At 46.1% G+C, this 25,108-nt stretch overlaps 1 protein-coding gene across 2 annotated transcripts in view; it reads right to left on the bottom strand.

Annotated features, from left to right (window-relative positions):
- The window catches only part of LOC146188193 (sodium-dependent nutrient amino acid transporter 1-like), a 351,255-nt gene that overhangs the window by 26,867 nt on the left and 299,280 nt on the right, over window positions 1-25,108 (bottom strand). The gene's annotated exons all lie outside the window — the stretch shown is intronic.

The following is a 25,108-nucleotide window of genomic DNA, read 5'->3' as shown; positions in this document are numbered from 1 at the left end:
GCTCGGCTTTGGATACAACTTGTAGGGTTACACATATCTATAGCGAAGACACACAATCATATCATCATCATCATCATCAGCCTAACTATACCCACTGCAGGGCAAAGGCCTCTCCCATATTTCTCCTCTTAACCCGGTCCTGTGCTAGCTGCATCCACTTGACCCCTGCGAACTTCTTAATCTCATCCACCCACCTAACTTTCTGCCGCCCCCTGCCACGCTTTCCTTCCCTTGGAATCCAATTTGTTACCCTCAGCGACCATCGGTTATCCTCTCTTCGCACTACATGTCCTGCCCATGTCCATTTCTTCTTCTTAATTTCTACTAGAATGTCGGTAACTTGAGTTATTTCTCTGACCCACTCTGCACGCTTTCTATCTCTTAATGTTACCCCTACCATTTTTCGTTCCATAGCCCTCTGGGTTGTCCTCAACTTAAGTAGATCTCTCTTGGTTAGCCTCCACGTTTCAGCCCCATAGGTGAGTACAGGCAAGATGCAACTGTTGTATACTTTCCTCTTGAGCGATACCGGTAAGCTGCTAGTCATAATCTGCGAGTGCTTGCCAAATGCGCTCCATCCCAATCTTATTCTTCTTGTTATTTCCTTTTCATGGTCCGGATCTGCGGTTACTACCTGTCCTAAGTAGACATATTCGCCTACTATTTTCAGTATTTCGCTACCTAATGTAAACTGCTGTTCCTTCCCGAGGCTGTTGAACATCCCCTTAGTCTTCTGCATATTGATTTTCAAGCCTACCTTTCTACTTTTCCTATCTAGGTCATCAATCATTATTTGCAGTTCATCCCCTGAGTTGCTTAGCAAGGCAATGTCATCAGCAAATCGCAGATTACTGAGGTATTCTCCATCTACCCTTATCCCTAACTGCTCCCATTCCAAGTCTCTGAATACTTCCTCTAAACAAGCTGTGAATAGTACTGGGGAGATTGTGTCTCCTTGCCTAACACCTTTCTTTATGGGAATTTTGTTACTTGCTTTATGCAGAACTATGGTTGCTGTACAGCCACTATATATATCTTCCAGCACTTTCACGTACGGCTCGTCTACCCCCTGATTTCGCAATGCCTGCATCACCGCCGAGGTTTCAACTGAGTCAAAGGCTTTTTCGTAGTCAATGAATGCTATGTATAAGGGCTGGTTATATTCCGAGCATTTTTCTATCACCTGATTGATGGTATGGATATGATCGATAGTAGAGTACTGTTTCCGAAACCCTGCTTGATCCTTTGCTTGATTGCAGTCTAAGGTTGTCCTGATTCTATTAGTGATTACCTTAGTAAATACCTTATACGTAACAGACAGTAAGCTGATTGGTCTGTAATTTTTAAGGTCCTTAGAGTCCCCTTTCTTGTGAATGAGGATAATGTTTGCATTCTTCCATGGTTCCGGTACCGTCGATGACACCAGGCACTGCGTATACAGGGTGGCCAGTTTTTCTAGCACGATACCACCCCCGTCCTTCAGCAAATCTGTAGTTATCTGATCCTCTCCAGCTGATTTCCCCCTTTTCATAGTTTCTAGTGCTTTCTTGACCTCGTCCTTCGTCACTGGTGGAACGTCTGACTGTTTTTCCCTACCGCCAATCTCATTACGGTCCTGACTACTTTGGCTACTGTAGAGATCTGTATAGATCTGTATAGAGGTATGGCTACTGTAGAGATCTGACAATCATATAGGTAATGTTAATTGCATTCTCTAAATGATAGAATGCGATAACATTCGGTTCAGTCTTCTGGCTTGACTTAATTTCTTTGCGGCCATTACGATTGAGAATAATTCAAGAATGTGACCTAAAAAGTGGCACACACCCAGGGAAGGGAGTAAATTATTTGCGTGTGTCACTGAAAATAAGGGCAACAATTTTACTTAGTGGATTTGCATTTTTGTATTTCACGTGAAATATGATGCTGTGATCTGTTGCACCACCGAAACGATAGGAGGGAGGTCTCTTTTAAGGCGAAATCCTGGCTCGTGCTCGCGGCGCCGATCGTGTCCGTCCATTCGTGACGCTTTATTTTGATAACGTCTAATCACTAGCCAGTACTAACGGTACCTAAACTAGCCACTAATTAGTTCTAGCTTATGTCTAACTAGTCATTACCTAGCACTAATTAGTCATTACTCTTTACTTTATAGCCTTGACTAATGATAGAGATGACTTACAATGATGTCATCACATGGCGACGTCATTGACCGTGACGTCATGAGCCGGCGTGACGTCACATCCGGTCATGACCCCACAAGACAATCCATGCATATAATAGACTCACGATCCAGGGACGCCAAAGTAATCTTAGGACTAGATTTAACGAAAGCCTTCGACAACGTCAGGCATGAGGCGATTCTCAGCGGTCTACAGGAAATCGGAGTGAAATCCAGAACACATAACTATATAAGAAACTTCTTAACAGGCACAACAGCCTGCATTAAATTCAAGACATTGAGTCTCCCCCATTGCAGCTGGGAAGCAGGGGCACACCGCAAGGATCAGTTCTCTCTCAATTCCTCCTCTACGTGGCGATGAGGGGTCTCGCATAAGCGCTGAGCAACATCGGGGGGCTCAAATTTAGCATGTAAGCGGACGACATCAATCTCTGGATAACGCAGGGGAGTGATGCGAGCATAGAGAAACGACTGCAGGCAGCGGCAGAGACAGTAGTTGACTACGCGGCTAGTAGGGGGCTTTCGTGCTCATCCGTACAAATCAGAACTACTAGTCTACAACCCAAAATCGTTGAGGTGCAAGCAAATCGGAGAATTCGATATCAAAGTGGAAGGAATGTCCGTACCAAATGTTAATCAAATACAAATCCTAGGGCTACGCATTCAAGAGAATGAATACATCGACGGAATAGTAAAGAAACTGGAAGAATAACAATGAAGTGCCGAGGCTTAAAAGAAAGGATTGATCAGACTTAAACAGGCATATGTCATAAGCCGCATAAGCTACTCTACGCCATATTTAAATCTTAGAGCAGAGGAAAAAAGAAAATTAGAAGCACTTATTAGGCGATGCAAAAAGGCAAAAAGAGCGCTCTGGGCCTACCAATGAGTACATCTACAGAGAGGCGGCTCGCTATGGGGGTACACAATACGTGGGAAGAAATAGCAGAGGCAGACATAGTATCGCAACTCGAAAGGCTAAGCCAGACAACTCCAGGAAGGGCCATTTTAAATGTGGTAGGCCTGCAGACAGTCGAGCATCCCACAGATATACTGAGATAAGCTAATTATCTCCCCTCTTCCTCGACACATGCACCCCATATGCAACGCGGAAAAGAGGCAGAAGAGAGAAGAAGCACTCAAAAAGCGCTTCGAGCCACTGGACAGCAAGGCAGTTGCATACGTTGATGCGGCGAGTGGGAAGTCGGGTGCGGCAGTAGCCTCAGTAGTCGACGGCCGAGGCGCCCCAGTATCGGCAGCGACTATCAAAAGCCGAAACTCAAAAACAGCTGAAGCAGTTGCGATAGCGCTCGCTTGAGTAGGAACGGAAGCAAAATTCATAATTAGTAACAACAAAATAGCCATCTACAATTACGCAAAGGGCAGGATCGCACTAGAAGCGGTGAGAATCCTGACTGGAAAACAGCTGAATAGAAAAGTCAGTTTAATATGGACTTCAGCGCACGCGTCTGTTCCTAGTAACGAGGCGGCACACGAGTTAGCCCGAGATCTCTACTTCCGGGTAACCGTGGAGCCGCCTGATTGCCAGAACATGGACGAACGTCTAATAAATTTCGCAGAAATATTCGAAAATTATAGACAAAGCAGAAAGCTGGTGTACCACCAGATACGTGTCTCAGCAACAAAGAGGCGACCGTATGGCGGCGTCTACAGGCAGAGAATTACGTCCACCCGGTCTGGGCCTATCACGTCCGGAAAGATGAGCGACGGGACGATAAATGTATGTAATGTGGGAGAAAGGGACCCTCAACCATGTAATTTGGGAATGCGCTAGCTCCCCAGGTGCTAAGACAAAAATACTTTGTAGCGACTCCCGGGAAATCCTTCTGCGGAGCAAGGACTCAGCTCCTCAGACGCAAGCCATCCGTCTGGCGGAAGAGGCCGCAAGGAACAACGACCTCTTTGCCTGCCTCTAATCGCGGAGGTCCCGGCCCCCGTCCCCTGGGCCTGCGTGCCGGGAGAAGGGAGTAGGGAGCCTTCATTCTGGTGGAAATAAATGTTGTTCATACACGCACATATGCATATACGGACAGGCTCCCGCCGGGCGTCCGATCCAGGCGTCCTTTCGGCGCCTTACAATTGATACTTCCTCGAACGCCACACCACACAGAATATAGAAGCAGACCCAGTACAACAACCCCGCCGGGGTGGTGCAGTGGTAAGACGCCCGACTACTGTGCCGGAGTTCCCGGGATCGAATCCCGGCCTCGGCGGCTGCGCTTCGATGGAGGCGAAACGAAGTGGCGTCCGTGTGCTGTGCGATGTCAGCGCACGTTAAAGATCCCCAGGTGGTCGAAATTACTCCGTAGCCCTCCACTACGGCCCCCCTTTCTCTCTATCCACTTTCACCCCCACCTTCATCCCTTCCCTTACGGCGCGGTTCAGGTGTCCACAGAGCAAGTGTGACAGATACTGCGCCTTTCCCTTCCTATGAACCAACCAACCAACCCAGTACAACAGCAGGCATCAGCGGCGTTTCAAATGGGTTTACATGCATGAAAAGGCGCTGTATCCGTCACAATTCTCTACGGACACCTGACCAACTGGAAGGAAAAGGAGGAAGGTGGGAGTGAAAGAAGAGAGAATAAGGTCCCGTAGTGGAGGGCTATGGACCCCGAGCTGCAAAGGCTTTCGCCCGCAGTGGTTACGGAGCTCGACTACTGTTGCAAGCGTGCGGGATCGAATCCGGACCTAGGTGGCCGCTATTCGATGGAGTCGAAAAGCTAGGTGCCCGTGTGCTGTGCGATGTCAGTGCACGTTAAAGAACCCCAGGTGGTCGAAATTTCCTCAGTACTCCACTACGGCGTCACTTATAGCCTGAGCAGCTTTGGGACTTTAAACCCAACAATTAAACCAAACCAATCATCGCCCTTCAAGCGTCCAAAGTGCTCCTAGCATTTTTTTTTGAGTTGTGCTCTCATTCGCCTTCGTGAGGGAGTGAGTTAATCAACTTTATTGGCCGCCAGAAAAGGCTATTTTCTACCCAAGGCCCTCCCCTATAAGGATAGGCGGCTTGGGGCAGATGAGAATCCGCTTGATTGCATAGGTTTTTATGTTTTTTTAGTATATATTTTCTGCATTTGCGGATAAATCTTAGTTGCGAGTCAGCGATTGTGGCGTTCTCTTCCTTGTCCCAGTCCTGTGCGCGCTGGTAATTTTCTAACATGCTTTACCAACTCGCTCAAATGTCAGTTATACTCCGCTTCAGATGCTGGCAAAAATCCCCTGGGTCTCGGCGGCCTGTTCAGCCAGTCGAACCGCTAGTAGCTGGTGTTCCGGGGTTGGGCTTTCCAGCAAAGCCTCCCAGTGTTCGCTACTGTCAATTTTGTTTGCCCTGCCTGGAGAATGCAATCACTACCATATTATATGTTTCAGGGTTTTCCTCTGCCCGCAAATCCTGCAGCTCTCATCTTCAAAATCTGGGAATATATATTTATTTAAGACCGGATTTCGATAAACATCTGCTTGCATGACGCTTCTATGCCGCCATCTGTTTTCCATCTAGAGTCTTCTCTGGGGGGGGGGGGGTAGCGTTTGAAATCCTGCGTCACATCAAAATACTACAGCAGACGCCCTTCTCTGTTGTAGCCTTCCTCAGCTAACTCCTTCCGACCTGCTCGGCAGTAGAGATCTCGAGTCAGGTTGTGAGCAGCCTCATTGCCACTGACTGATTCGGGCGCTGGGGTCCAAATCAGATTAGTTGTCCTATCCAATTCTTTTTGTCTTAGGATTTTGAGTGCCATAGGAGATATCCTCCCACTACCAAACTTTTGAATTGCAGTTTTACTGTCGCTCAACAAATACATGGCCTATGTACCGACGTAAGCGAGAGCAATTGCAACCTCTTCTGCCAAATCAGTACCGCTAAGGTGCCTTCCCCCCTTTACCGCCCACCGCATCTACATGTGTTTCCCGCTCCCACGGCTTCCTTGAATATATGCGTTTCAGAGCCTCAGCCCTTTTCTGCCTTGTCACTGTAATGTATTCGGGGTGCATGTTTCTCGGAAACGGTGAAACACTGTTTCTCGGAAAAGGGGGTGATGGGGCTAGGGCAGGGAGGTCACCGCCGCTTGGGGCGGGTCTAGCCTGCCGCTGATTTTATCTGTTGTAGGCCGTGATTGCACCCGCTACCGCTTCGGTGGTGGTGGATGACGGCTGTTGTTGCAGCGCGCATCTTTCTCTCCCTCTTTATTTCTTTCTTGTCTGTTTTCTCTTCTGTCCACACGAGGCAGCGGAGGTGGCTCAGCTACAGAGCCAGTAGCAGGCCCGTGCATTTTCTTTTTTTTTCTTTTTACAGCCACAACAACAATAAATGGGGGACCCGAATCCATTCTCGTGCCTTCCACTGTATGGTGGCCTGCATGCCCCTTACCCTAACCGAATTCAGCTCCGCTTTTTGGAAAATTACCTTCCCCGCGTTCGTGGTGCTGTGCCTTTCTATAGCTGCGAGACATTTACCGCCTCAATCAATTCCGCCATAGTATTATGCATTCCCATAGCCACTAATCACTCTGTGGATGCCATCATAGGCAGCGCCAAAGCCCTCTTGATACAGCTTCTCATAAGCGCATCAATTGTTCTCCTTTCTGCCGCCTTTAAGTTCAAGTAAGGTGTCGCATAGCTCACTCTATTTGTAATAAAGGCCTGAACCAATGTGAGCACATCACAGTAGGGCTAGATGATTTAAAAAGGGCTTCGATAATATAAAACACTCGGCAGTCCTAAAAAGACTGAATGAGGTAGGTGCTGCTGCGCTGCTCGGACCCTGGGCTCCAGCTAGCCGCCATCCAGCTGGCCTAGGACGCCGCCGGCCAACAACGTCTGCCGGCCTGCGTCTGAGGCGGGGCACCCGCCATCCATCCCAAGCGACGGGGGGCCGGAGCCTCTTCATCCGCTGGAATAAATAAAAAGTTCTGCTCTCTCTTGAGAGAAAGGAGAGCCGAGAAAGTGTTTCAGGAGAACACTTCGGAAGTAATTCCGCTAGAAAGTAGGGGGACACCGCAAGGGGCGGTCCTGTCGCCCTTACTGTTTAATTTGGCGATGAGGCAGTTGCCAGAGCAGCTAAAGGCGCTTGGTTACCTGAATCTTAAATTCAAAATGTATGCAGATGACATTACGTTGTGAATAGATAAGGGCAGTGATGGAGAGATTGAGCAAACTCTACAGGTGGCAGCCAACTGTATTGTAGCATACGCGGCGGAACGGGGCTGGAGTACTCTCCGCAAAAGTCGGAATTATTCCTATACAAGGACAGGGCGCTCAGAAATAAATAGCCTTCAAAAATTCAAATTCTCGTATGTGGGGTGCAGGTTCCGGAGGCGGAGACTATTAGGATCCTGGGCTTACATCTGCAGGCGAATAGCCATAATGCTGTTACCATCGTCTTCATAAAATATCTTCTATTTGTGGCGAGTTCCCGCTGCTGCATGGGACACGGTGTCGTCGAGAAAACTGAATTGCACTTCAAACGGCGTATCACGGCAAACTGCAGAGCTGAAAAAAGAGAGACCTCATTAGAAGCCCCTCAAAACTGTCGGCTCTTTCTTGAGATCGTTCAGAAGCCTTGGTTTTTTCGGTGCACTTGTGCTTCATCTTAATCATCAGTAGATTGTGTCCACCCGGTTTGGCAAATAAGAACTCTCCCACGATATGATTTCGAAGATATTGTCACGTAGTGGTGACGAGGTGGACGACACAAATTAAGGGGCCGATGATTGCACTAAAGAAACTCTTTATTTGGGTTGACTTGCGCCCGCAAAAGAACAAGCAACTCGGCGGCGGCGATAGAAACAAACGTGCTCGTCGATCGTCGAAAAAAGAACGCTCGTCACACTCGTCAACGCTCAATTTAAAGGCTGCATACAACAATGTTGACAACGTCGCAAACAGATACCAGCACGGGCTGGAACATTGTGGAAAGGCACACGAGTGGCCAGAACCTTCGAGACAGATCTCGGTGCATCTTGCGCTACAACAAAACTGATAAAAGCGTGACTCGCGACATCGAGCATTAACAAACAAAGATTACGAAACTGATACGAGGTCCAGAATCAGAGTGATAAGCCAGTATGCCGGCGGCTGTTAAAAAAACAACAAATACTGTTTTGAAGGTTTTGCGGCATTGCTCCCCCCTTAAAAAAACATCGCCTCGATGTTCCAAAACAAAGAAACTTAAACACTGCAAAGTTTAAACACCACACATTCTTTAACGCGCGTAATATGGCTTCAGTGGTGCAACATGTACAATTTCTGGGTGTGCGTGTTGCCGTTGTGATGCTGACGTTCCGTCGGGAATGACTTCATAGTCCAGTGCTCCGACGCGGCGAAGGATTTTGTATGGCCCAAAGTATCGACGCAACAACTTTTCACTTAATCCGCGACGGCGAATTGGTGTCCAAACCTACACTTGGTCTCCTGGATTGTACTCTGCGTGGCGTCGTCGTAAATTGTATCGTCTAGTGTCGGTGCGCTGTTTTGCGCACAGCTTTCTTGTCGGCAGGCGGTGGGAATTGTGCGATTGCAGCTGTTTTCTCCGGGTCTGGGCGAATACCGTCCATGCTAACGATTTGACCTAGGAACCGGAGTTCTTCGTAGGCGAAGTGTCACTTCTCCGCTTTTAGCGCTAGTCCCGATAACTTGATGGCTTCCAGCACTGTCTGTAGTCGTTTTAGGTGATCTTCAAAGTTTGACGAGAAGACAACAACGTCGTCCAAATATACCAAACAAATTTGCCACTTCAAGCCTGCCAGGACTGTGTCCATTACTCGTTGAAAAGTGGCCGATGCGGAGCAGAGGCCAAATGGCATCACCTTGAACTCATAAAGGCCGTCCGGTGTGATGAATGCAGTTTTCTCGCGCTCTCTTTCGTCGACCTCAATTTGCCAATACCCGATCTTCAGGTCCATCGATGAGAAGTACCCCAGGCAGCACAAAGCATTGGGCCAATGTTGTAAGTACGACGGCAAACAGTGGCTTTACATTGGGCCAGCCTAACCAGCATGCTCTCAACATAGGATATGCCAGTCAACGCAATGTCCAACAATGGCCCAGACTAGCTAATGCGCTCCCAGTGTTGGCGCTGCCAGTAGCCGACACTGGCCAGCTTGGCCCAAGATGTACAGTGAGTACCCGATATTGGCACTGCCGTACATTCATAATGTCTATATTGGACCGAGATTGCCGTTGTTCCGCCAATAATGGTCGCACCGGGTTTTAAAACTGACTATAATGGGCCAAGCTGTCCTGCGTCCCTCCATCATTGGGTTTTCCGTTTTTTAAAACTGGCTACAATGGATCAAGTTGTCCTGTGTTCTTCCGGCATTGGACGTTCCGGTTTTTAAACATGGCTACAAAGGACAATGTTATCCTCTGTTCTTCCAGTATTGGATGTTCAGTTTTTTTAAGGATGGCTACAATGGACCAAGTTGTCCTGTGTTCCGCCGTCGTTGGCCGTTCCTTTTTTAAAACTGGCTACGATGGACCATGTTGTCCAGTGTTCTTCCGGCGTTGCCCGTTCAGTTTTTAAAACTGGCTACAATGGACCAAGGTGTCCTGTGTTCTTCCGACGTTGACCGTTTCGTTTTTTTAAACTGGCTGTAATGGACCATTGCCATTTGTCTTGTGTTTTTCCAGTATTAGCTATCCCTGTATGAAAACTGCCCACGATGGACCACTTTGTCCGCTAATCTCGCAATTGTCATTGCCATCCTAAAAACGCAGCTTTAATGAGCTGCCGAAGGGAATATTTGCTGTTGAGCATTCAATCAAAACAAATTCTCCATTTTTAGGGTTGAATACACGTGCGCTGGACGCCAAACCGCGGCATTTAATTCCGACAACATTTCAGCCGATCGTTCAGACCTCACAGAGTACCAGGTACGGGACGACAATTACTATAACGCATTCAAGCACGTACCGCTGCAACTGTCTGGATTCGTCTTTTCGGTGCGCTCATTTGCGGCGCACCTTTGGGGGTAAGCTATATGTGTTTACGGTTTTAGCCTATTGGCATGCATGCAGATTTCGTCGCAGGCGCATACGTTTGTCACACAATTATATCTAATGATAGCACGACCGTCCGACCACATATGTATATCCCAGACCGGCTAGCACTCACGACCCAATATGCCTGTATTGGATGCCGATTACATCCCTGCATCTATACTTGACCTAAAGTACAAATCCAGTTGTCAGTGAGAACGCGCATAAAAACGAAATCGTGTCGCCATAGCATGTTCATGTGACATGAAATTAGTGATTGGAAGGTAGCTTTTTCATTGGCGAGAAGGAAAACGTTGCCTCAAGTTGAAGGAACAAATGACCATTTTCTCAGCGATGTTTTTGTTCTAGTGCTTTTGTATTATCCATAAGGAACTACGCGCAGCATCGTCTGTTTACCTGGAGAAAGGACCGAATACGATGTGTGTACTTTCTAGACGCAATCACTGGAAAATGAAAAGCCGGAAGACTCGCGAGGTTACCATTTTAGTTTTGGGCATTCACACGGTGGTAAAAAAATGACAGTTTTTCGTGCAGACTGCGAGCATGAATGCCCCGGTACATTTATATGGCGCACAACATATACATCGCCAAAAAACAAAAAAAGTTTTTTCTGCCTATTAGTTTAGAGTTTGACTTTTCCAACCGCGCTAGGCGGTGGCAAAGGAATAAAAAAAACTGTACAGGAATGAAAATAATGTGCGCTGTCGAGTCATTCGAAAAAACTAATGCAGCCTAGAAACACTGTTTTATAGAGGCAGTTTTCCATGCCCTTTCCAATTCTTTCATTCTACTAAAATGATTTGGAATACGTTGCTTGCTCATTGAACGTTATCGTCTTTTTGTGCAATCCGCGTTAAGGTGAAGGTGATTGCGAAAAACGTCTGTGTGTTGCCTGATGCCACAGCGCATCAGGACCTCGACGCGCACAAAATTGATTCTGAATCATTCATTGTTGTGTCTGTGACCGTCGATTTGCGAAGTCGAGACAAAACATGAGCGAAGAAATATTGTTACAGCTGGAGAACGATGAGGACGAAGTGGCGCGCTCGTTTGTGGAAGATTAAGAAAAAGAAGTGCGTCAAATGGGCGGCCCTCGTAGCCTGGCTCCTTGGCTATTCCTCAATGTATATATTGTGACCGATCACCATGCTCTTTGCTGGTTGTCTTCGCTCAAAAATTTGACAGGCCGACTTGGCCGTTGGATTCTACGCCTGCAAGAATACAATTTCGACGTCACTTATAAATCGGGTCGCCAACACCAAGACGCCGACGCTCTTTCTCGCTGTCCACTTTCGGAATCGGCTTGCTGTTTCTCTTCCAAATGCATTTCCACCTATGACCACAGCCGACCATCTCTTTCTCCGACGTATATCACAACAGTTTCATTTGATGACTCTGAAAACAAACACTCTCTCCGCTCACAGCAATTAGCCGATGCCTACTGCCGACCCATCATCGACCGCCTTACTGGCGCTTCGGACCCACCCAATGATCGGCTTCGCCGACAACTTCGCAATTTTAAGCTCGAAGATGGCATCCTAATCCGCTTCGTGTATTGCCCTGATGGAACTCGCTGGATCCCAGTCATGCCGCGTGTGCTTCGTCCACGTATACTGGCGGCTCTCCACGATGACGCTACTGCAGGTCACCTTGGTGTTGACAAAACCTACGACCGAGTGAAAAAACGATTCTTTTGGCCTGGCCTATCTTCCTGCGTTGCCAAATACGTCGCATCCTGCCCTCTCTGCCAACGTCGCAAACGGCCGACTTCTTCACCCGCTGGCCTTCTACAACCTGTTCCCTGTCCCGTCACGCCATTCGACGTAGTCGGCATTGACTTATATGGTCCCCTACCTCTCTCCGATGGGGGTAACCATTGGATTATAACAGCTGTTGACTACCTTACACGCTACGCTGAGACAGCACCTGTACCGACCGGTTCCGCTCAAGAAGTAGCAAGTTTCTTTTTGCAATCAATTGTATTGCGTCATGGCGCTCCTCGGGTGCTCTTAAGTGACCGCGGGACGGCCTTCTTATCGGCAGTCGTTGCCGAAGTTCTTCACGCGTCATCCACCCTTCATAAGACAACCTCAAGCTACCATCCCCAGACTAACGGGCTGACTGAGCGATTTCACCGCACCTTAACGGATATGATCTCCATGTACATCACACCGGATCATCGAAATTGGGACACTATTCTACCATTCGTCACTTTCGCCTATAACACAGCAGTACAGCGGACTACCGGTTATTCTCAATTTTTCCTCGTTTATGGCCGTCCTCCCACTACAATTCTTGACGCTTCATTCTTCTCTACGCCCGACTACTCTACGTCAGTACCTACCCAGTTCTTATCTCGTGTGGCCAGATGCCGTCATCTTGCCCGCCTCAACACAGCAGCGTGCCAGGAAGACCGCAAGAGTCGCTACGATTCTACGCATCGCGTGGTCTCTTATCGTCCCGGTGACGAAGTACTGCTGTATACACCACTGCGCACCCCTGGCCTTAGTGACAAATTCCACCACCGCTACCTTGGTCCCTACGAAATTATCAGCCAAACTTCTCCAGTTAACTACAAAGTCACGCCTGTTGATGCCCCAGCCGATCGACGCCACCGTGGAACTGAAATTGTTCATGTTTCTCGCTTGAAACCGTTTGTGCGCCGCGGTACATCGGTTAATTAGGAGCGACCAGGCTGGCCGCTTCCGACCCCCCGAGCAGATTGTGTGAGCCTTCTGTGGACCTTCTTTCATTTGTACATGCCATGATCTTCTTCTTTCATTTGTACATACCATCATCATCGTCCCGCGGCGCCAGCTCCGGCACGCGCCTGGGTTCGTGATTGGATTAAAACGCTAGACAAGGCTTGGCTGTCCTTGCCGTTACGACCTCGCCGTCTCGACCTAGCCTTCTTTTACAATATCTTTAATCCTCTTTTGTAAATATATTTCTCCCTGTTACAAAATTATATGCCAAAATTTAAAAACCTTGAACAATTCACAAATTCCGTAGAATGTTCAGAACAGCGCGGTGCGCTATAATTGGACAAAGGCTTTATCGAAGTGGCCATAATTACTTGCGCAACAAAATTATGCAAGGTGCTGTAATGGTTTTGAAAGCTGAGGTAGTGTAGAATAGGTGGGAAAAGTTTAAACAATGTGAACACTGTTTTTGTTTTCCTAAAAATTTTCAATGTTCGCTGTTTTCTGTAAATTAGCGCGATCGTATCTTTGTATCCAAATGTCATAAAAATATGAGCTTTAGCTGTTTGCGGATAATTATGCTGAGAACATATTGTGGAATTATTGCTGCTCTACCATGAACCTTTTCTGAAATAAAGGCCTGCAAATTAGGAAAATTTTCGTTTCCTGGGCCAATATGAGAATTTTTATAAAAACATCTACTCATGCCCGAAAAGCGAACATTAACTGAATACAAATAAAAACATGTATATATTTAATCGGATAATTTTCAGCTAGCTAACTTGAGCATAATTTGTATAATCTATAACCAAAGTTGGCCAGAATAGAAGAGAAGCTCGGAACTCCGCCTCTTTGACATTATTAATCAGTCATCACGCAACAATATATAATATTTTGAAGTAAATATAAAAGGTCGAACGACCATCCTTTGTTCGATCATAGGTGGCGAAAGGGAGGGGACGCGCGCATTTGTCGATGCACCAACAGTATGGATTTACGCAAAAATGTGGATAGTAGATGGGGAGGCTTTCTATTTTTTTAGAAAATGTTATGTCCGTGGTTGGCTTGAAGAAACAATGCGTTTGCGAACACACAAAACAAAACTATTTATTAGAACTCGACTCGAGCGGTGCGCGCTGGCGGCCGCTCATCGGCACGGTCCGAAGTCACGGCTGGCCGGTGCAAGCAGAAGAGGGCTGGGTAAAGGAGGAATGGAATGTTGAGAGGGTCGTTGGTCCTTCGTTCCTACGCGCAGCCCTTGCGAACACAACACCGCGGCGGGAATCGCCCACTAGTTGAGCGGTTCGGTGTTCCCCCCCGCCTACGCGTCTACGTGCAAGACACAACAGACAGCATCCCCAGCTGCGCTGCTGTGCGGCCTCCTCCCGAAACGTTCATTTCAGAGCTTGTTGGAGACGCTACAAGACTTGTGACAGCTTCTTAAACCTTTCTTTAATTTCTTCCCTCATTCATTTTCTTTTTCATTGTGCTGTGCATAATTTTCTCTTGCGCCTATACATGTCCATGTGCTCTGGTTTGTGCTTGCTACATATCAGTGAATAGCTGAGCTGTGAAATGTCGCCGGAGTACGGATTACAGCAACGGCGGGATACCATCGGCATTATCGGACTCAGTAAACGCCGTCATCTTAGACTGTGAGTATATATCTTTGCAGCATGCCATTGCTTCATAATTGGTTCTATATAATCTCCTACCAGTCCCAAATGTTCTCTTTCCGTATTCTCCTCGAAACAACTGCGCGAAGCATGACTTCAAGAACTAAGCGAATTTTCGTCCGGGTTACATGCAAGCAAGTGCGTGGACTTATTTCTGGCTGCGATATGAATAGCATTTGCGCCGAAAATAGAGGAGCCGTGCGTAACAGGTGTGTATGCCACCAACACTTGACAGAACACTGCAGGCAGCCATTTGCGCAGTTTTTTGACTATGCAGCGCGCCGCAATCAATTAGTAACCAGATACTGCAGTAATACGGAAAGTTGAGCTAGTTGGTACATGATTGCAAATTACGAGCGCTGCGAGTCATATCACATCCATAAAAACAGTGACACGTGCGTGAGCTCACCATCTGTAAGCATCCAAGAATGTGAGATTGTTTATCTGGATACCTAGGAAAAATCTGTGAAGCGCATGTGCCTTTGGTTGTCTTCTGCGAGTATTTAATCTGTGTTCTTCGAATAAACGTTCAGTTGATAGTAGCGCCTGTCCTTGTCATTACTCTCTCGTTGTTGTTCTCCGTCGCAGCGCTCGTAATTTGTAACCAGATACTATGCGCCCGGCTTTGTACATATATTTTGGACAGCCTCTCTTCTGCGCGCAGGAAGCCATGTTCACATAGTTTTTGGATTTTGTTAAGAGATAAGGGCAGTTTTTTGTTTTCAGATGTACAGACGAAGTTTTGAAAACTGTTCGTGCCGTCTGTGCAAGCGAATTTTACAGTGGGGCGGACATTATGTGCGTGATGCCGCTTGATGATTAGGCTATAATTAAGTCATAATGAACCTCCACTTTTATAATGGTTAATATCATATTGAGGAATTGAAAGCCGTGAACAGCGCAAGTGAGCCCCTTTTCAAAATTTTCTTAATCGACGGCCCCCTTCTGAGCACGCGCCTTCAGGTGAGGGCGTTATCAGAAAGCGGCGACAATAGGAGAGCGATTTCGCAGACGCGCTTCGAAGGCGGGGGAAAATAACAATACAAGCAAAAAGGCACATAAGCCGTGTGTGCACTGCATCCCTGTCACTGCAAAGTAAACAACGTGCACGCGGGACACATTGTACAAAACATTGACGGCCGGTATGAGGCGACCATATTGTCCGAAATATATTGCTCGCGAAGCGCTCGATCACGGCGCCCACTTTCAGGCGAAATGGGACAGGACGTCAGGTCTGCCTGTTCGGCAATTACAGCTCTTTGTACCTCACGTACCGTACCGTATGCATGAAGTGCACGCCATAGCCATCGTGCAATAATGTTGAAACCGAAGCAGCGATCCACGCATTCTAATTGTATAGGAAATCATTTGGGAGTAGAAAAGAGCAACTTAATATGATGTGCATGGTTCTTTAATGAACGATATGTATAAATGCACGGTTGAATATTTACAGTAATGGAGTGTTCCGCTAGAATTGTTTACGGCCGTGACCGCAATAAATATTACTCATATTGCTCTTAGCTTTAAGCTCTGGCATTGATAAGCCTATCTAAAGAACCGACTGGCAGTGACAGGTTGTTTACAGCTGTTGATCAAAAGGTAGGCCATCATGCTATTATTGCAGGCATATTTGCTTCTTTTTGTACCTCTGTTTACTAAAACTTAATTTTGTTCCCCATTCCTAGGGACGCTGCACCTCTTACAATACTCACTGTTCAGTCGCTTTTATTCAAGGTACAAAAAGGAGGAAATGCGCATGCACTCATAGGATAGCCTGTCTTTCCGTTAACAGCTGCAAATAACACGCCACCGCTCCTCGGTACCTTGGATGAAGTTTTCAATGGGGTTACCTGAGATGCCTAGCAATAGCTGTAATATTTATGCCAATCACTGCAGTGAAAAAGAAAGGTAACACTGCATCGCTTTAACTGCTGCATGCACCTTTAAATATGCCTTATTTTTATTGCCTATTCTTATAGACGGTGGACCTCTTGCTATTGGCTTTTTGCAGAAAGCAACCGCCTTTCATTGCTTCAAGTCCTATCTCTCCACCACTTTTTTGTTACTTCGAGTGTGATCCTTTGATTTTATTGTTCAAATCATATTATTAAATCGCCGGTGAATGATTTCGCCTACACATACATGCTTTCATTTTTTTTTTTAGGTGCGCATCGAGAGTGTTTTCTACGTATAAATGGATAGATTAAGTTGTATCACTGGTGCGAAAACCAACAGTTCGGTACCCCCAGAAGGTTTGTGTCCTGTGGGTGGCAGGGGTATAAAGAAGAGGATAATCAGTGGAAGAGCCTGCCTAAAAACTTACAAAGATGGCGCAAAAGCGAAATGCGGATCAGGGTTAGAGTCTGATTACTTCTGTTATTCCATCACTTGCTAGGTGATGTGACATATATGAAGCACCTTAGTATAATTTGTGGTATACTCACTGAAAATTGTGTAGACATTAACTTTTTTCTCGTTCAATTATTTTGAGTGACGCACGAATTGGAATAAAACGAAGTCATCCACACATCTAATGCCCATAGACATTAGATGCGTGGATGAGCTCATTAGTTGTGTTCCTATGTGAGCATGCAATAGTTTGTCGAATATATTAATATGTTAAAAGTTGATTTTTTTACTGTTAATCGGAGTAATACATATGCTCCATATCATAGCATTATTCGCCTGTAGTTTGTATCTGCTCTTTCCTAACTTGTATTCTACAAAGTATACGTGTGTCATCTCGTACGTCTATTTAACTAGCGAACAATTTGCAATTGAATCCCTTTTGTGATGTTGTTTCAGCTACAAATAATATATGACAGTTGTGACAATATAGGCAGCTTTAGGTATAACATATAGCGCGAAAATCTTTAATATATGCGATGATATTTTTATTCACCGCATTGGCTAAACCAGCCTGTTTGAAGAGACGAAATGAAAACAAATATGGATGTCTTCGAACAGGAACAGTAATCGCGGTGCCATGACCATTTTTTTTTAATTAAATTTTCATATGTCGTGGGCTAATGTCTTGACACAAAGGAATGACCCTTAGGTTTGCCAGATGCGGCGTAGTATTCTCGAAAAAAAAAAAAAAACGCCTATCACTAAAGCTGGAAAACGCCGTTTTTGTCGTTTCAAAAAGTTGCACGTTTGGAGGCCGGCTGGTTGCGTAATATTTTGTCATCCACTGTTTTTTACTCACCGCATTTGGGTAACGTTTACTTGTATAAGAAGTATTAAAAGTGTGTTTCATTGATGCAGTTGATTTAGTAAAAAATCGCAAACTTTGCTTCAGGAACAACGCGCTACAAAAATGTTAATTTTCAACCTTACATACTGGCGTGACGCGTTGCGTTGTTTGCACTAAAACATTCTGTGTTTATTACGCAGGTCATATTGTTAATTTAAGGCAGAATTTGGAGCTCTAAACTGCTATGTGTGTTCTCTGTAACGCCACCAAAAGTATTATGCTGGAAAGCGATTTGCTTATGATTGTAATTATAAAAATTACACATTGAAAAATCATCTTCAAAAATATAGTATTGTTAGTGGTGGTCAAAGCTGAGAAATGGAATAATATATTAATAACCTAGATTGAATACTATTGCACCTAGCAATAAAAAAGAATGCAGGACAGAGAAAAAGTTCAGCCTTCACTTGCGTTCTGCCATGAAATTGACAGAAATAGTGAATTAATACCATTTTAAGCTATAATAAGTATTTTTCCCAGAAGCAGAAAAAGGGTGTATAAGCGCTGACAAGGTTTTAAATTTTACTTAAGGTAAAATGTAACTAAATTCAGCAAATACTAAATTGAACTTTTGATGCCTACTCCATAAGGGGGAGCCATATAAGCACATCTATAGAACAAAAACAAGCATTTTTATATTTCTAATATTACATTTTGCTGAATTAAATATATTTACTGACTCAAATTAACAAAGTACTTTGCATTGCTTCCACAGATTTTGATAAAAATTGATGATGCGGCCGTTTCTTCAATTCTAATCAGTTTTCCTTATTTTACCATTTTCTTACTTTTGTCCAATTTCAAAATAATATGCAGATACACACACAAATCTTGAGCTTCAAATTTTTTCAGAAATAAAGAATGGAACCTAGATGATGTAGAGAATTAGTTTCTGTGCCAAGATATTATTGTATCTTGCAAGAATGCAGGCTGAGTTTGGCCATTATCAGCACAAGCACTCGGTTTAATATTTAATGTTATATTTTTAAACAGTATAACGCAACACTTTTTAGTCCGTGATATATTTGAGGTACTGAAGATTTTTGCGAGGGATTTGAATAAAAATCGAAGATGATCTTTTTTTAATGCCAGCAAATTTGCCCTTTACTGTTGTTTTCGAATTCTGAGCAATTTTGACACGTTGTGGAGAACACACCTAGTGGTCTGGAGCTCCAGATACTGCCTGGAATTAAGAACATGCGTCAGGAAGTGAAAACATATTTAGTGCAACCAACCTAATGCATCATATGCCAGTTCATAAGGTTAAAAATGAATATTTTTGCAGCGTATCGCTCCTGAAGAAAAGTGAGCGATTTTTTAATAACTCAACTGCAAAAACAAAATGGGTTTCTAATAGTGTTTGTAAATATAAAACCTGCATATATTTAGTGAGTAAAAAAGAGTAGACGACAAAATCATGGTATCCAAACTTGCAACATTTTGAAATGGCAAAAACAGCGTTTTCTACCTCTAGAGATATACCATACAATTATTTTTTTTCGAGGAAACTACGCGTATCTTGAAAACCTAAGGTTAATTCTTTTGTGTCTAGATATTTGCCCACCACATATAAGAATTTCATTGGAAACGAAAGATGGCCATGGGACCTCGATTTTGTTTCTTATCTAAGGCACCCATAATACGCTGTGAGAAAGCCAATATGAAGGGCATTTTTTTTAATATTCCATAATTCGAACGGTTGTGCCATCTAAGAAAATTTGAAAGCTAGGCACACCTTAGGTGTCGCCAGCTCTCAATTTCTGTTACAGCTGCATTTGCTAAGCTGAATTAATGCGTTGAGTACTTTATTTTAGCCACGAATATAGCGCTATTACGTGTCAATTTTAATGAAAAGCCGCAGTGACGCGATTCCTGTAGACGTTGTAAGTGAAATATGTAAACCTTACAAATCTACCCATATATATGATCTCTTGCAGGTTTTATTCAAGCTACATTACACCTGCTGCGCCCCATAGCTCGAGCCAAGGGTTATAAATAAACCATTAGAACAGACGATGGAAACCGGTGGCGCATTTTTGCTGGCAGCCACTTAGGACAGCGCAGAAAATTTTTATTTTGTACGTAGGGAAGTGAGGTTATTCGCTTCAAGTACAAAATATTCACTTTAGACAATAAGTAGGACTGAGTCGGTGAGCACGTTCGGAAACCCCTGTTTCAATATTTGCGGTTAGAAACCTCATGTGTACCTTTTTTTTCAGCTGCAGATAAATTCCGGGTTATGTAGATACCGAAACCGTTACCAGCCCATTCGCGCACCTCGATTGTGCTGCTCACAACATGATTTTGAGCGGACAAAACAACCTGCCGCTATGATGGCTAGCCCCATGCATGGCTAAGGGTGATATGCTGGTGATGGTTGCTTCGCGTCGGTCCTTTGGCGCACATGAAGGCTCGAGTTACAATGAGCGCGCCGAACTTTGCAATGCGGATAATAACTACAAAGCGGTAAGGATACAAATGAGTGGAACAGTATTTTTCAGCTGTAAAATACAAATACAGTCTTGTTGGACGAATGTGCTGGCGCGGACGAAGAAACCATAGGCAACTTGTAGGTCTAACGCTACACAGGGTTGTCGAGCCAAGCCAAGTCCTCAATTGTATTGTCCAGGAATCTGATTTTTGTATTTTCGTGGTTTCCTACTGTATCTGGCATTCGAAATGCAGACGTGAGGGTTCTTTATCGCAAATAATCAAACGTGGTTTGCGCCGGTACTCTTCAAAGTAGCAACACCATTTATTGTGTAAGTCAATAATCAGTAATTTAGGTAAATAATGCAATTAAGGATTCCAAACAAAACCTTTTCTGTGGCGCTCAAGGTAGCTTCCAGCAATATGTATCTGGTTTCCTTTGCCTGCCTCCGAAATGTTTTTTTTTTATCCCTTGGATCAAATTTGCTTGGACAAGCAGTATATGTGTAAAAATGATGCACCTGTGAGCTACCCGTTTAAGTGAGCTCCCGTTTAAGTGAACTACCCACAAAACCAGTCAAAAAGCGTATATCAGCTAACCAGTGGCCAGTGCAGCAGTCGTGGGCTTAGATCGCTTGTGTATATTATTTCTAGCCATTTAAAAAAATGCAAATTGTCGCCGAACATTCTCTTGGTAACGATATTTAGTATAAACTGTTAGCACATCGCAGAAAGCGTAGGAGCAGCAAAAAACTAGCGCGCCAGTCATATGCGGAGACAGCCGACAATCAAGCACTAATTCCTTGTGTCGGATGAAACACTGGCTGTCTCAGCCGTATTGCTGTGGAGGCGATCAAAATGCAACAGGGCACATGCTATGCAATGTATGTACGTCTTTCATCCTAATAAACCCAAGGCAGCTGAAACTAATCTGGAACTCATCAGTATAGTGTTTCTCATTGACCATGAATTCTGGTACATGAATCCTGGAATTTTCTACATCTTCCTAAAATAATGCGCGCGATTTTATATGCCTCGTAATAGTGTTGTAAATTTTGTTTCCTCATTGTTTTTGTGCAGGTGCCATTTGCGAAAAAGTTGGGGTGGACAATTTGGAGGCACACGCATTTATTCGCAGGTGGCTGCCTGGTTCCTGTGACAGGGGGGGTGGAAGAAAAAGGCGTTATGCTGAAACCTCCCCTGGCGAACCAGGCATGCCACCTGTGAATGTAATTGCAGGGTCAGCCCCCTCACTACGCCTATGAGTGTGCCCTCCAGCTCCCTGGCCCCTTCCACTTCCCGAGAGCCCGCCCTGCCATGACCAACCCTGCCACTGCCCCGCTAACTGCGGCTGTGTGTGCCCTCAGCGCTGGCTAGTAACAACTGCCGTCTATAGTAACAATTGCAATAAATGTTATCTTTTTGTGAACCATGCCCCTGTTTTGTGAATATGTACTGGTTGTTCATGAGCGACAATTTGAGTTATTATGGCCACTCTTATTTGAAAGGCCATTATTGTCCCTGCAAGTTCGATGTGCTGTCACGAATATGGATAGAATGAAAAGGGCTGCATTTTATGGCCTGCAAAGGCAGTGCCACAAAATGTGTAATCTTGACATCATCAATGGTGCATGAATGGAGTAGCCGGTGTACCCATAAACCATTGGATTAATATTGGTATCGACAATATGCGGCATGAATGGAGTAGCCAGTGCACCTGCAATGGCTAACCATCGGTATGATATTGGCATTGACAATGGGCCATCAATGGAATAGCTGGTATTAAACAAATATTGGTAATACAATGATGGTATAATGCTGGACAGTATTGGCAAAAATCATGGTGCATGAATGGAAAGTTTAATATTGTGCCTACATTGGTGGCTCCAGCTTGGTTGAACACTGGACCAATCTTGGAACGAAAGATGGGCCAAGAATGGAGAATGTAGTAAAATGCCGAAATGCCAATATCAGTCTAATATTGATGCCATTCTTTTCCAGTGATGAACCATTGTTGGACCAATGCTGGTGTGCTGCTTGGGACCTTGCATTGCAGAGCCGGTGGAGAGTGTCGTCGATGCGGGGAAGCGGGTAGACATCCTTCTTCGTTATGCTATTTAAGCGGCGGGAATCAACGCAGAAGCGAAGTGTGCTGTCTTTCTTCTTGACCAAAACGACTGGTGCCACCCAGATGCTGTTCGATGGCTGGATTACGTCATCACGCAGCATTTCCTCAACTTGAGCGCGAATGGCCTGCCGTTCTCGCTGCGATACACGATAAGGGCTTTGGTGCAGAGGTCGGTCATTTTCGTCGGTTATAATGCGGTTCTTGGCCAGTGGTGTTTGTCATACCTTCGATGATGACGAGAAGCACTGCCTGTAGTTTTGAAGCAGACTGCGAATCAGGTTTTTCCTGCTGTGGGTCAATACTGGATTGATGTCAAATGTGGGCTGACGGAATTGGTCCGGTGCGTCTTCCAGTGGTTGGTCGTGGAGGGCGAATACGTCTTTGACGTCCGCTAATTGGTCGAGAAAAGCGATGGTCGTGCCCTTCTTGAGATTCCGGTATTCTCCAGTGAAGTTTGTTACCAGCACCTGAGCTTGTCCTCTCCGGAATTTCGCGATTCCTCTTGCGATGTCGATACCTCGTTCCAAGAGCAATTGGATATTTCCTTCGACGATGCCTTCAGTGGTTTCGATGTTTGTGCTACCTGCGCTGACGGCGACGCTTGATCGGGGCGGCACGGTCAATTCTCCGTCGCGGACGTTTAGAGCGACGTGTTGCGTCGACGTCGTCTTAGCAGGTATGGCTTTGTCTGCGGAGAGCTTGATGAGCGTGGATCAGAGGTCAATGATAGCCCTATTTTTATTCAGGAAATTTATGCCTAAAATCACGTCGCGGGATCACGGCTGCAAGACCACAAAGCTGGTGGGGTAAGTACGCCCATTTACGGTTATTCTTGCAGTACATCGCCCCTATGGAGTAATCAGGTTGCCACCTGCGGTGCGAATCAGCGGGCCATCCCAAGCGGTTGTAACTTTCCTGATATGGGGGGCTAACGGTCCACTGATGACTGAATAGTCAGCTCCGGTGTCTACAAGGGCAATGACTCTGCGACCGCCGATATCAACTTCAAGGTAACTTGTTGGCGTCCTCGCATTGCACGTGGGCCTTAGTGTCCGATCTCGGCTCCGTCGTTTCTTCAGGTCATGGGCGGGGCATACCGTTGTTACTTCGCTGGGCGGTGGTGTTTGCTTGCACTCTGGTCGTGTTGTCGTCGATGTCGTCATCTGGAGCGGCGATGAATTGGTTACGTCGTCGTTAGTGGTCGTCGGCAACGGAGCATCTTCGTCTTTTTGCCGTTGAGCAACCTTACCTCCAAAGGTTGTTGCCTTTACTTTCCCCTACGGGGGTAGGAGACCGTCCTTGCGCGTTACCGCGGCCCGGCGACGCAAATCGGGCATTGTACGGTGATGGGGAGCGTGACAGACGCTTTGGCGATGAGTGCTCTCTGCTGCGCAGGAAGTCATCGATTTCCTGTGGTCGCTCGTCAGGACGGGGTCGTGAGGCGTCGACAGCGAAACCACGGAGGCCGATCCGCCTGTACGGGCAGTGACGGAGGATGTGTCCTGCCTCACCACAATGGAAGCAGAGCGGTCGGTTGTTTGCTCTCCTCCAGGCGTCGCACTTTCTGGGGCTTGCGGGTCGTTGGTAGGCTTGGCGGGCGGGAACCAAGGGGCGGCTTTCAGGAGCAGGATGGTAGCGACAAGGGCTTGGGAGGTCGCGTCGGGGTGCAGGACGACATAATGCACCTGCATAGTCCATCGCTGCTGATTCATGCACTGGAGCCATCGGAGTCGTCGCTTTAGGAACGCCCAGCGCCTGCTGAACTTCTTCAAGGATGACGTCCGCGAGTGTCGCCACCTGGGGTTGTTGCGATGATGGCAGCATTCGGCGGAGCTCCTCTCGCAAAATCTCCCGGATGAGGTCCCGAAGGTTCTCTCCGCTTGCAGATGCGCTGGGGTAGTGGCATGAGTAGTCTGGTTGAAGTGGTCGCTCGTAGTGGCACATCCGGGTGTCCAACGTCTTCTCGATGGTCGATGCTTCACTTTCAAATTCTTCCACAGTTTTCGGCGGGTTCCGGACAAGCCCCGCAAAAAGCGACTGTTTAACTCCTCACATTAGGAATTTCACTCTCTTACCTTCGGTCATGTTAGGGTCAGCGCGGCGAAACAGGCATTTCATCTCCTCTACGTAGACCAGGACGGGCTCGACGGGCTTGATTGGAGGACGGCCTGAGCTCTTTCTTTTCAGACAGAACTTGTAAAAGCTATCAAGAACTGTGCTTTGAATATCTCCCAATACTTGAAAGAAGTCTCGTGATTTTCAAACCAAATTCGGGCATGTCCTTGAAAAACAAAGTAGACCTGTCTGAGTTTCGCAGCGTCGTTCCAGCCGTTGAAATGTGCCACACGGTCGAAAAGATCCATCCAACCTCCCACATCTTCATCCGGTAGTCCATGGAAGCAGGACGCTCACGGGGTTGGACGAAAACAACCGGTGCTGTAGGCTGGGCCATTGTCAGCGTCGATGCCTTCCGAGATCGAATGGGGTCAGGCAGCAGACCATTTTCGGGTTGTAGGCCTTGAAGTCGGCGGCTGGCTCGGTGACCTGTAGGCTGGTCTTCCAGGGCGACAGGAACACGGCTTGGGTCTTCGCTTGAAGGATCAAAGGCAGCACCTCCACCAGATGTCACGAAGTGGTGACGAGGTCGACGACACAAATGAAGGGGTCGATGATTGCACTAAAGAAACTCTTTATTTGGGCTGACTTGGGCCC

Source organism: Amblyomma maculatum, chromosome 5 (genome assembly GCF_055883805.1).
Source record: "Amblyomma maculatum isolate TAMU_Amacu chromosome 5, ASM5588380v1, whole genome shotgun sequence".
Lineage (NCBI taxonomy): Eukaryota > Metazoa > Arthropoda > Arachnida > Ixodida > Ixodidae > Amblyomma > Amblyomma maculatum.
The sequence above is the reverse complement of the archived record's forward strand: the minus strand, read 5'-3'. Positions and strand labels throughout refer to the sequence as shown.